The sequence below is a fragment of the Macaca mulatta genome, chromosome 8 (genome assembly GCF_049350105.2).
Source record: "Macaca mulatta isolate MMU2019108-1 chromosome 8, T2T-MMU8v2.0, whole genome shotgun sequence".
NCBI classification, from domain to species: domain Eukaryota; kingdom Metazoa; phylum Chordata; class Mammalia; order Primates; family Cercopithecidae; genus Macaca; species Macaca mulatta.
Window position 1 is genome coordinate 43294958 of NC_133413.1, and position 13692 is coordinate 43308649.

A 13692-nucleotide genomic window follows, 5' to 3' on the forward strand; every position below is an offset into this window, starting at 1 on the left:
TTTATAAAAACGGAATCATAAAGTACTTTTTAGTGAATGTCTTCATTCACTTAGCATAATATGTTTGAGATTCAACCATGCTGTTGTGTCTATCAGCAGCTCATTCGTTTTTTATTCCTGTATAGGATTTGTATGAATCTACTATACTATGAATGTACTATATATACGAATATAATATAATATAATATGTTTATCCATCCTCCTGTTTAGGAATACTTGGGTTGTTTCCAATTTGGGGCTATTATGAGAAAGGCAGATATGAATAAGTATTTGTTTGGATGTGAGATTTCATTTCACTTGGGAGTGAAATTGCTGGGGCCCTGAATGGATGCACGTTTAACTTGATAACAAAGTAGGGCTAAGGTTTACTATCTGACCCTAGAGACCATGCCCTAAGCCACTGGACACACTGTCCCTCACAGACCCAAGCACTGAGAGATCAAGTTTAAATCCCAGCTATTCCCTTTCCTTGCTGTGAAAACTTTGGCAAGTTCCTTAACCTCTCCGTGCCTGGTTTCCTCATCGGCACAACCGCCCCACTCCAATCTCCTAGGGGTTGTTGTGAAAATTAAGAGTTAATACAAATAAAGCCCTCAGAATGAGATCTTGCACGTGGTTGATTTATTATTATTGTGTAAGAATGTCTCTACATTTAGTTTTTCAGATACTGGACTCAGAATGGTTCTCTTGAAAGTAGACAGGAAAGGCCTCCCTGTGATGGTGGGGCCACCCTTGAAGGCTGCTTGCGGCAGAATGCTGTCCCTTCCCACAAAGTCAGCTGGACCTGCCGTGACTGTCCCAGTGCTCCAATGTGCTGCCTCAAGTGCCCCTGCTGCCACTGCAGTGCTCATTCTCCAGGTCTTGTACTTGTCCTTGTGGAGTTCAGCACACACAGCTCTCCTGATCGGAAGGTGGCCCTAGCCAGTCCCTGAGGACTCACTGCTTTTAAATACCCCTTAGCACCTGATCAGGATCCCATACCCTGCTGTACCTCTCCTCCTTGGGGGGCCAACCAAGTTGCACAAGACTCCATTGGCTGTGGCTAATCCCTGATGACCTAGCCTGCAGTCCATCTGGAGGCAGGTCTTCGGAGAGAACGCATTCGCACCCTGGTGTAGTGCTGCTGGGACTGGATGGCAGAACACCTTTTCCAATCCTGAGTGCCGTTGTCCCTCAGAATCCTTGGGGTATTGCTTCCAGATGCTCAAGCCCCAAGTTTCAGATATCAAATTGTCTATAATCTAGGCACATCCTCCTGTAAACTATAAAAATACCTAATACAAAGCCTACACAAATGCGCATGAAATCAACGTAGTTGTCAACACGCAACAAAAATTCAAGTTTTGCTCTTTGCAACTGTGAAATGTTCTTTCCCAAATATTTCAGTCCTCAGTTGGTTGACTCCATGGATGCAAAAGCCATGAATATGGAGGGTTGACAGTGCTTCCTAATTCATTCCAAAATATCACCTACTTCTGCCCTTCCTCCATGCCAATCTTTCCCTCTGGATGAGAAGCTCCATAAGGTCAGAGTCTAAGACAATTTAGTGCATGGGGCCCAGGCACATCATTATTCAGGCATTCAGTAAGCATTGTTGATGGATAAGGCAAAAATACATTTATGTATAAGTATTCAATGCCTATCCTCTCCTCTCACCCTCGAAGGAGATTTCTGCCTTCCCTCATATTTCAGCTTCTGGACTTTTATTGAAAAGATCAGAAGAGGGTTGAAAAGAAGAACAGCTCAGAGATGCTTTTTAGATTTCTTTGGAAAATAGAAGCAAACTATTAATCTACCAACAGGAGTACTTATAATTTATAATTATGGTTATGCATATAATAGAGTATATAGTGAAAATGCAAAATCTAGCACACACTTTATCCGTGGACTCTATCCATGCACTTATCAACATGCATAAATCATGCAAAGTTCAGTTCTTAAAATTTGGAGAGTGATACATGCATACATATATATGTGATACCATTTAAATAAAATTTGAAAAATGCAAAATGTTGCTATTATTACTATGATACCTAGTTATGAATACATACTATGTAGAAATAGTACAAAAACATGTATATAAAATAGCGTAAGAGTGATAAACACCAAATTCAGGAGGAAGGTTACCTAAGTTGGGACCAAATTGTGTAGATACATTATTTGTGAAGAATAACTGAAAGTTTTGGAGCCACAACTGACTTGATCAGAGTTGCAGTTTAGGACGGTAAATCTTACAAGAGAAATGGAGGAAAAGTTGGTTAATTCAATATTTATCAAGAGTCCATTATCAGCCAGGTGCAGTGACTCACACCTGTAATCCCAATGCTTTGGGAGGCTAAGGCAGGAGGATCAATTGAGCCCAGGAGATTGAGACCAGCCTGGACAACATGGTGAGACTTCAACTCAACAAAAAAAATTTAAACATTAGCCAGGCATGCTAGCAAGCACCTGTCGTCCTAGCCACTCAGGAAGCTGAAAGAAGAGGATTGCTTGAGCCCAAGAGTTCAAGGCTACAGTGAGCGATGATCATGTCACTGCATATTGCACTCCAGCCTGGGCAACAGAGTGAGGCACTATCTCAAAAAAAAAAAAAACCCAGAAAAATCCATAATGTGTCAAACACTGTTAGAGGCACTTGTGAACCGACAGAAACCCCTGCCCTCAGTTGCATTCTTGCTGCTTTCTAACCTTAAGGCAAAAGAGTCTGTTTCACATCTGATCTAGTGAGGGCCTAGAGCCTCAGGATTGGAAATGAGGAGGATGGATTACCCAGGAAGAAGGCACAGCCTGCTCAAATGTGCAAGGCACTGCATCAGCCATGAAAATGAGGTGTGGCATCTCGGTGGCCTGAAGGATGGGTGTCCCTGGGTGAAACCAGGAACATGGAAGTGAGAAAGAATGAGCACTTGTTATGTGCCCAGCCCTGCAGCAGGGCCCAAGCTCTGCCGAGGTGGATGTCATGTTCTCTGCCCCCAAGCAGCTCAAATTACTTCTGACAACCATTCATTCAGCAGTTCATTCAGCAAATACTTTCTGAATAAGTGTGCGGAAATCTGTACTGGGTAACTGTCATCCTAGCAACCTAGCAAGAATGTGATCTACGGCCCCACAGCAGAATGTGGCTGTGGTTTGGGGGGGTCTGATGCAAAGGTGAGAGGTTCCCTGACTCCAGGCAGGAAGGAGAGTGGGAGAGTTACGATGTGCACTTGTCTCTCACCCTGTTCAAGAACCTGCTCTTCTCCTCCTTAAGCACTGTTCATTCCCAGGTCCTGGTCCCTCACGGGCTCAGCCTCCAGACCCACAGACCACAGCCATAACTCTCCAAACTCAAAACATCCACTCAAGGAAGATAAATCTCTGCTTCTGGAAGGACTCTCTCTGGGAAGGAGGGTTAGAAAGGCCGCCTGAGGCAGCTGACTGCTCCTGTGGGCTAAATGTCAGTCTGGCGAAGCAGAAAGCGTCTGTCAGTGAGTCAGAGACCTGGGTTTCAGTCTCAGCTCTGCACTAAAAGCTGGGGGACCTTGTGCAACGCTTCCCTTCTGTGGGCCCCCGCTTCTTCATTGGTGTGAAGGCACACTTAGATCTCTTGGGGCCACTCCTGCTATAACCATTGTGTTTCGTTTTTGAGGGCTGCTGTAACAAAGTACCACGAGCCAGGTCGCGTAGAGCAAGAAATACGTTTTGTGTAATCACTCTGGAAGTGAATAGTCTAAGAGCAAGATGACAGCAAGGCTAATTCTTTCTGAGGATTGTGTGGGAGGATCTGTTTCATGTCTCTCTCCTGGCTTCTCCTGGTTTGCTGGCATGCTTTGGTGTTTCTTGGCTTAGGGACACGTCACCTGGATTTCCGTCTTGATGTTCACATCATGTTCTCCCTGTATGTGTGTGTGCTGTACTTGTGTGGAAGGTGGGGGTGGTGTCTCTAACTTTTTTTTTTTGAGACAGTCTTGCTCTGTCACCCAGGCTGGAGTTCAGTAGCATGATCTTGGCTCACTGCAACCTCCACCTCCCAGGTCCAAGCGATTCTCCCGCCTCAGCCTCCTGAGTAGCTGGGACCACAGGTGTACACCACCATGCCCAGCTAATTTTTATATGTTTAGTAGAGATGCGGTTTCAACATGTTGCCCAGGCCAGTCCCCGACTCCTAGCCTCGAGTGATTCACCTGCCTTGACCTCCCAAATTGCTGGGATTATAAGAGTGAGCCACCACACCCAGCCTGGCATTCTTCTTATAGGACATCAGTCATATTGGATCGGGGCCCACCCTACCTACTCCAGTATGACCTAATCCTAACTCATTATACCTACATCTATTTCCAAATAAGGTCATATTCTGAGGTATTGTGGGTTAGGAGTTCAACACACAGATTTTGTAGCAAAGACACAATTTAACCCATAATGACCATCCTGACCTTTTAATTCCTCCTCCCAGGGGCCTATAGGGTGACTGTAACATTTATCATTCAAACAGGGGATTTTAAGAATGAAAAGGGGAACTATTAACAATTGTGGCAAATGACAGGTGTCACTGGGGACTGGCCCAGGTAAGCGGGGATGCTTGTCCCCTCAGAGGCCTGGAGGATCCACCGGGGCCAAACACGAGTCTGCTTGCAGGGCCAGGGGCTGCTTCCACCTCCCACAAGGTCATGGTGTGACCCAGAAGAAAACTACATCATCTCTCAAAACAAGAATGGACGGAGTGAGGGGAGAGACAGGAACGGGATAAACCGCTGCCTGGAGACGTGTGGAGGGACAGGAAGAGGCTGGTGCTGGCATGTGGCACCTGGAGTTTAGTTGGAGGAAAGTCACCATTTTCAAGCAGTAGCACTTCCTGATGTGTGAATATGGCCACAAGTCGGGTGGGACATGCACAGTGTATGTGGGACTATAGGATGCATGGAGAAGCTCTGCATCTATCTACACCGAGTGTTTAATCCATCCTGGGGGACACTGATTCACGTGAATGATTAGAGGGCATCCTTATGCTCAGTGGAGAAGAACTGGGCTCCTTAGTGCAATCAAAGTTCAGAAAAGAAGGCATTCGGCTGGGCGCAGTGGCTCATGCCTGTAATCTCAGCACTTTGGGAGGCCAAGGTGGGTGGATCACACGGTCAGGAGTTTGAGATCAGCCTGGCCAACATGGTGAAACCCCATCTCTACTAAAAATACAAAAATTAGCTGGGTGTGGTGGTGTGCACCTGTAATCCCATCTACTTGGGAGGCTGAGGCAAGAGAATTGCTTGAACCTGGGAGGCAGATGTTGCAGAGAGCCGAGATCGTGCCACTGCACTCCAGCCTGGACGGCAGAGCAAGACTCCGCCCCCCAAAAACAAAGAAAAGAAAAAAGAAAAAGAGGCATTTGAGTGCTGTAAAGTAACTGGGAGATTTGTGCTCACAAAGGTCACTTGAGAGCAGAGGAACGAAAGTCCAGTCATGTAAGGGACAGACTAGAGTAGCCTGAGTAAACATGGCCTCGAAAGATGAACTGAGAAATGCTCTTCTCATCTCCATTTCCTATATTCTTGTGGGATCAGCATAATTTCTTCCTTAAATGTCTGACAGTACTCTTCAGTGAAGCCACCTGGGCCTGCAGTACTCTTTGTGGGAAAGTTTTAGATTATTAATTCAATCTCTTTCACTGATGTGAGTCAATTGCATATTTTTACTTCTTCTTGAGTCAGTTTTGGTAAGCGGATTGCTTTAGTGGACCTGTCTTTTTCATCTAGGGTATCAAATTTACTGGCATAGAATTTTTCAAAATAGTATTTTATTAATGCCTTTGGGATTCTTATGATGTCCTAGATACAGTAAACATATGGCACAGTCATGTACCACATAACATTTTAGCCAACAATGGACTGAATATGCAATGATGATCCCATAAGAGTAAAATGGAGCTGAAGAATTCTGGTCACCTAGTGAAGTCATAACCATCATAACATTGTAATGCAATTACTTTATTTTTTAATAAATTTAGTGTAGCTTAGGTTTACAGTATTTATAAAATCTATGGAAGTGTACAGTAATGTCCTCAGCCTTCTGAATAGTCCATTCTCCCACTGCTATAAAGAAATACCTGAGACTTCATAATTTATAAATAAAAGAGGTAGGATTGGCTCACAGTTCCACAGGCTGCAGAGGAAGGATAGCAGCTTTTGCTTCTGGGGAGTCCTCAGGAAACTTACAATCATGGCGGAAGAGGAAACACCCATCTCACATGGCAGAGGCAGGAGGAAAACAGAGGTGGGGGCAGGTGCCACACACTTTTAAACAACCAGGCCTCTTAAGAATTCTGTCATGAGAACAGCACCGAGGGATTGTGCTAAACCATTAGAAACCGCCCCCATGATCCAATCACCTCCCACCAGGTCCCACCTCCAGTACTGGCAATTGGACATAAAATTTGTGTGCAGACACAAATCCAAACCATGCCACCTTCACATTCACTCACCACTTACTCGCTGACTCACCAAAGCAACTTTCCATTTCACAAACTCCATTCACAGTAAGTGTCCTGTACAGGTCTACCACCACTTTTGATCTTTTACACTATAGTTTTACTTTATCCTTTCTATGTTTAGATACACAAAAACTACTGTGTTACAGTAGGCTCTACCACATAGCCTAATTGTGTGGTAGGCTGTACCATCTAGGTTTGTGTATGTGCACTCTGTGATGTTTGCACAGTGATAAAATCACCTGATGACACATCTCTCAGAATGTAACCTGCTGTTAAGTGATGCATGACCACTGTCATACATGTGATCTGTCACTGACTAAAATGTTATTTGGTATGTGATGATGTTATAAATCTCGCAAAGTATTATTACAAAGGAGTCAACAATCTTTTAAAGAAATTCAAAAAGGAAGGAGAGTATCTTTTATATTTAATCAAATATTTTCTGTTTCTGGCGCTTTTCATTCCTTTGTGTATCTAATGTCTCTCAATCTGGTATCATCTTAATTCTGCATTAAGAACTTCTTTTAGCATTTCTAGTAGGGTAGGCCTCTTGGATAAAAATTCTCTCAGCTTTTGTTTGTCTAAAAAGTCTTCACTTCACCTTTTCTTATTTTTGGAAGACAGTTTTGCTTGGAATAGAACTTTTGGTCGACAAGTTTCTTTCCTTCCCTCCCTGCTCTTCAAAGACACCACTTCATTGTGTCTGACTTGTGTAGTTTCCAACACGAAAACAGCCTTAAATTTTATATTTGCTCTCCAATACATAACGTGTCTCTCTTTTGTTGTTGTTGGCTGGGTTGCTTTTTTAAAATTTTCATTTGATCACGTTTGCAGCAATTTACTTATGATGTGTCCTTAGGTGCTTTTCTTTGTATTTTCCTACTTGAAGTTCTCAGAGCTTTTTGAATCGGTGCCTTTCCAGTTTTTATAGATTTGAGCATTTTTTAGCCATCATTTCTTCAAATATTTATTCTGCCCCCTTTTCTGGGACTCTAATTACATGTATATTGACCAATTGATACTGTCCAATGTGTCACAAAATTCTGTTCATTTTCTCCTAGCAATTCATCTTTTTTGTTTTGTTTTGTTTTGTTTCGAGACAATGTCTTGCTCTTTTGCCCAGGCTGCAGTGCAGTGGTGCAGTCTGAGCTCACTGCAACCCCCACCTCCTGGGTTCAAGTGATTCTCTTGCCTCAGTCTCTCTAGTAGCTGGGATTACAGGCACCCACCACCATGCCCAGCTAATTTTTGTATATTTAGTAGAGAGGGAGTTTCACCATGTTGGTCAGGCTGGTCTCGAACCCCTGACCTCAGGTGATCTGCCCATCTTGGCCTCCAAAAGTGCTGGGATTACAGGCGTGAGCCACCTGTAATTCACTGCTCCTGGTGAATTTTTTATTTTAATTGAGCATTTCTATGTTTCTATCTTCATTCCTTTCTTGGCATATCAGTTATACTTCTCCTACCTTTTTTCAGTCATTGCCCTAGAATTTGCAATATACATTTAAAACTAAGCCAAGCCCACTTTCAAATAACAATATACTGCCTCATGGGTAGTGTGAGTACATTATAATAACAAAATAACCCAAAATCCTCTTATTATTCCTTGTGTCATTGCTGTCATTCATTTCATCTATATGTAAGCATACATAAGTGTGTATATATAAGTATAGTTGTCACAAGCATATATTAATATATATGTATTCAGTTATAAATCTTATGTATATATCTTATGTACGTAATTGAAGGTACAGGTGCTGTTATTATTTTGAACAAACTGTTATGTGTTAGATCAATGAAGAATAAGAAAAATAGGCCAGGTATGGCAGCTCACACCTGTACTCCTAATACTTTGGGAGGCTGAGACAGGAGAATCGCTTGAGCCCAGGAGTTAGAGACCAGCCTGGGCAACACAGTGAGAACCCACCTCTATTTTCAGAATAATAATAATCTAAAAAAGAAAAAAATTAATAAGAAGAAAAATAAACTTTTTTATGTTGATGTTCTTCCTTTCTTTATGTAGATCTAAATTTCTGACCTATACTATTTTCCTTCTCTCTAAAGAACTTCTTTTAACATTTCTTACAAGGCAGATCTACTGGCAAATAAATTCCCTACGTTTTTGTTTGACTGAGAATGTCTTTATTTTTTCTTCACTTTTGAGGATAATTTCACAGGGTACAGCATTCTAGGCTGGCGGGGTTTTTCTCCCAAACTTTTAACTATTTCACTACATTCTCATCTTGCTTGCATGGTTTCTGAGGAGAAGTTGGATGCAATTCTTAGCTTTGCATCTCTCTAGCTAAGCTGGTTTTTCCTTCTGGCTTCTTTCAGGATATTTTTCTTTATGTTTGGTTTTCTGTAGTTTGAAAATGACATGTCTAGGTGTAGTTGTTTTGGCATTTATCCCGCTTAGTGTTCTCTGAGCTTCCTGGACCTGTGGTTTGGTGTTTGACATTAATTTTGGAAAATTATTGGTCATTATTATTTTAAATATTTCTTCTGTTCCCTTTCTCTTTTTATTCTCCTTCTGGTATTCCCATTACATGTATGTTACACCTTTTGTAAGTGTCTCACAGTTCTGTTTCTTTTTTTCAGTCTCTGTTCTCTTTGCTTTTCAGTTTTAGAGGTTTCTATTGATCTATCCACAAGCTCAGAGATTCTTTCCTCAGCTATGTCCAGTCTACTAAGAAATCCATCAAAGGACTTGTCCATTCTTCCTTTCTCTCACAGTATTATTGACCTATGGCATTTCCTTTTGGTTTTTCCCCTTAGGATTTCCATCTCTCTGCTTATATTACCTATCTGTTCCTGCATGCTGTCTACTCTATCCATTATGACCCTTAGCAGATTAATAGGAGTTGTTTTAAGTCTCCTGTCCTAATTCTAATATCCCTACCACGTCTGGTTCTAATGCTTGCTCTGTCTCTTCAAACGGTGTCTTTTGTTCTTTAGTATGCCTTGTAATTTTTTCTTTACAGCTAGACATGATGTAGTGGGTTAAAGGAAATGCGGTAAATAGACCCTTAGTAATGTGGCAGTAAGGTGTATGTGTAGAGGGGGAATAAGCATTCTATATTTCTATGATGAGGTTTCTGTCTCTTAGTGAGTCTGTGCCTCTGGACTGTGAACTCCACAATTTTTCTCCACCTTAGGTTGGACAGGATGACTAGAGTAGCTGAAGTTGTGTTATTTCCCCTCTCCTACATAGAAGGGTAGGTAGGACTGGCTGGATTTGGGCATTTCCTCCTTCCCTCCCAGGTCATTAGGCTCTGATAAAATTCCAGCAGGTTAGACTCTAGTTAACTAATTTCTCCCGACAGCAGACTTTGTTAAGACAGTGTTCTGGCATATTTCAAAATGGCTCCTTTCTCTCTCCCATCCTGCTGAAAGCGTGATGAGATTTTTCTCCAGTATTTACTTTGAGAACCTGGTTGATATCCTGAAGACAAAACTCACATAAGTGTGGGGGGTCTCCTAAGACTGGGTCTCCCTAGAGCTTTTAAGTCTCAGATTTGTCCATACCCAGACTCCAGCAGCTTGTCAATTACAGTTCTGGTTTTCCCAGGCAGCAGTGGTTCCTGCAGAGGTTGCTGCTGTAATGTACTGTGATTCTCTGTATTTGTTTGTCTGTCTCTTTAATTTAGGGAGGAGTAGTTTGCCCTATGACCTCATTTCTCTTATGCATCTAAGAAGAATGGTTGATTTTTCAGTTTGTTCAGCTCTTATTGTTAGGACAGAGTGGCAACTTCTAAGTTCCTTATATGGAGAACAGAAAACCAGGAGTTGCATTTTTCATTTCAGATCTACATTTTTCCACTCTAGAATTTGTTTGTTTTTTTTATATCTTCTATTTCTCTCTCCATTATCTTCATATTTTCCACTAGATTTTTAAGCATATTTATAATGGGTTTTTTAAAATAAATTTTTATTTTAGAATAATTTTAGATTTGTAGGAAAGTTGTAAAGGTAATATAAAGTTACTGTACACCATTCCCTAGATTCCCTTAATGTTAACATCTTGCATGACTATGGCACATCTGTTAAAAGTATGTGTTTTAGCCGAGCACAGTGGCTCACGCCTGTAATCCCAGCACTTTGGGAGGCCGAGGCCGGCAGATCACTTGAGGTCGGGAGTTCAAGATCAGCCTGGCCAACATCGTGAAACCCCATCTTTATTAAAAATACAAAACTTAGCTGGACGTGGTGGCACACATCTATAATTCCAGCTACTTGGGAGGCTGAGGTGGGAGAATTGCTTGAACCCAGGAGGTAGAGGTTGCAGTGACTCGCCACTGCAGTCTAGCCTGGGCGATACAGTGAGACCCTGTCTAGAAAAAAAAAACAAAACAAAAGTATGTGTTGTGAGTTAAACTGAATTCCCCAAAAAAGATATTGAAGTCCTAACCCCTGGTACCTGTGAATGTGACCTTATTTGCAAATAGGGTTTTTGTAAATGTCATTAGTTAGGTTAAAGTGAGGTCATACATACTAGAGTACAGTGGACCCTAACTCCAATATGACTGGAATACTTATAAGAAGAGACACACAACAAGAAGGCTGTGTTATGAAGGAGGCATAGACTGGAGTGATGCATCCACAAGCCAAGGAATCCCAGGGTTCGCCAGTGACTACCAGAAGGCAGAGAGAGGCCGGAATGATTTCTCCCTAAAGCCCTTCAGAAAAAGCACCATCCTGCCAGCATCTTCCTAACAGACTCAAGGCTCCAGAACTGTGAGAAATACATTTCTATTATTTTAAGCCACTCTGTTTCTAATACTTTGTTACACAGTCCTAGAAAATTAATACAAGGAAGATACTAACATTGGTACATTACTATACAGCAAATTCCAGACTTTGTTCAGTTTTCACCACTTTTCCCCTTAATGTCCTTTTTCTGTTCTAGAATCCAGTCCAGGAGACTGTGTTTGCATTCAGACACTGCATTTATCCTGTCTCCTCTGTACTGGGACACTTTCCAAACTTTGCTTTCCATGATCTTAAAAGTACTGGTCAGCATTTTGTACGTGCTTCTCAGTTAGAGTTTCTTTGATATTTTTCCTCGTGTTAGGCTCGAGATATATGGGGTTGGGTTTTTTTTAAAAAAAATACCAGAGAGGTGAAGTGCCCTCTTATAACATCATATAGGGGATAAATGATATTAACCAGATATATCAGCAGGTATATAAACCTTGATCAACTGGTGAAGATCGTATCTGTCAGATCTCTGGCTGTGAAGTTACCATTTTCCCCTTCCATCCTCTATTCCTTGCAAGTGAGTCACTAAGTCCAGTCACAGTCAAGCGGATGTAAATAGGGAAAATTAAATTTCTTTTCTGCTAATTCCACATGTCTGTCATTTCTAGGTTTCTTTTGACTACTTTTTTCTCTCCTGGCTCTGGGTCACATTTTTCCTGCTTCTTTGCAAATCTAGTGATTTTGTGAATGTTACATTCTTGAATGTCAGATTTTGTTGCATTTCTTTCAAGGGTGTTGGACTTTATTCTGGCTTTCAGGTAAGTTATTCACACATCAGTTGAATAGTTTGGGCTTTAAACAAAAGAAAACCTTTTTATCAGGTAGGAGGTCTAGAGAAGTGTTACTCTAGATTAGTTAAGTACCACTCTCAAGATGTATACCTTCTGCGGCTGTTCTAGTATTAAACTAGGCTTCTCCAAGCTACCTGGTGGAATTGAATGAGTCCCAGTCCTGTGTAAGCTCTGGAGATCTCTTGGCCAGCAGCCTCTCAGCAATTGTTCTTTCCCTAGTGGTTGTTCTTTGCCCAATCTCAAGGATGCCATCCTGCTCAGTCCCATACTCAAGAGGACCCCTCTGCACATTTCTGGAGTCACTTTCTGAGTAGTTTATTCATCTCTATTCTCTGCCTCAAAAGTCCCAGCTCCCTCAGCCTCCAGAACTCCAATCTCTGCCTCAACAAGACCACTGGGGATTCACTCTCCCTGCACCCTCATTCAGAAATCCCCCACAAGCAAAGAGTCAGGGAAATTATAGGGCTTACTTGCTTCATTTTCCTTCTCCCAGCAATCACAGTCTCAGGCTACCCACTACCCAGTGTCTGACAATTGTCATTGCACGTGTCTTTCTTGTCCAGTTTTTCAGCTGTGCATGACAGGGAGACAACTGCAGATGCTGTTACCACTCGTGGCAGGGGTGCTTCTAAGTTTCTTTCTTCCCTTCTTTCTTTCTTTCTTTTTTTTTTTTTTTGGCAGAGTTTCACTCTTGTTGCCTAGGCTGGAGTGTGCAATGGTGCAATCTTGGCTCACTGCAACCTCCGCCTGCTGGGTTCAAGCGATTCTTCTACCTCAGCCTCCCGAGTAACTGAAGTTTCCATAGTTCTTCTCTGCCCTCCAGTCCCTGAGAGGAGTAACCGCTTGCTATAGTCCCTGCCTTGTAATACCTTAGGAGTCGGTTGAGCCTTTTCAGTTTTCCAATACAACCAGAGAGCTGTGTCGCTAACAGGGATTTACACTGCGCTCTCTCCACAGTAGTAATGTGTGTTTCCATCTCCCATGAGGACTGCCCACCTTCCTTCAGTGTAAAAGAGAGAGATGGAGCGGAGGGCTGGTGGTTTGGTGACAGGTGATATAGATGTTCACCTTTTTCTGCCAAAAGCAAAGGGGCCTACAACTAGAGGGGAGGCCCAGGAAGAGTTCCCAGGGGAGCCCACAAGGTGTTCCCTGGAGTTGAGAGTCCCCAGGTCAGGTGTCCAACCTTTACAGGAGAGCCAGACGGCCAAAGCATGGGTTGCTATGTGGAAGGGCCAGCGATGAGAGGGTTGTCCTGGAGTGCCTGCCAGGGACTGGCAGGGCCACAGAGCCAGGTGCTTCCTCTGGGTAAGCCATGCTAGCCAGGCACGGTGGCTCATGCCTGCAATCCCAGCACTTTGGGAGGCCAAGTCAGGAGGAGCAATTGAGGGCAGGAGTTTGAGACCAGCCGGGGCCACATAGCAAGACCCTGTCTCTACAAGATATAAAAATAAATTAGCTGGGCCTAATGGGCTTAATGGTGCCTGCCTGTGGTCCCAGCTACTCAGGAGGCTGAGGCAGAAGGATCACTTGAACCAGGGAGATCAAGGCTGCAGTGAACCATGACCTCAGCACTGCACTCTAGCCTGGGTGACAGAGTGAGACCCTGTTTCAAAAATAAAATAAAATAAAATGAAAAATAAAGGCCGTGTTCACAAGAGCACCCTCCAGGACAAGATAGCCCCA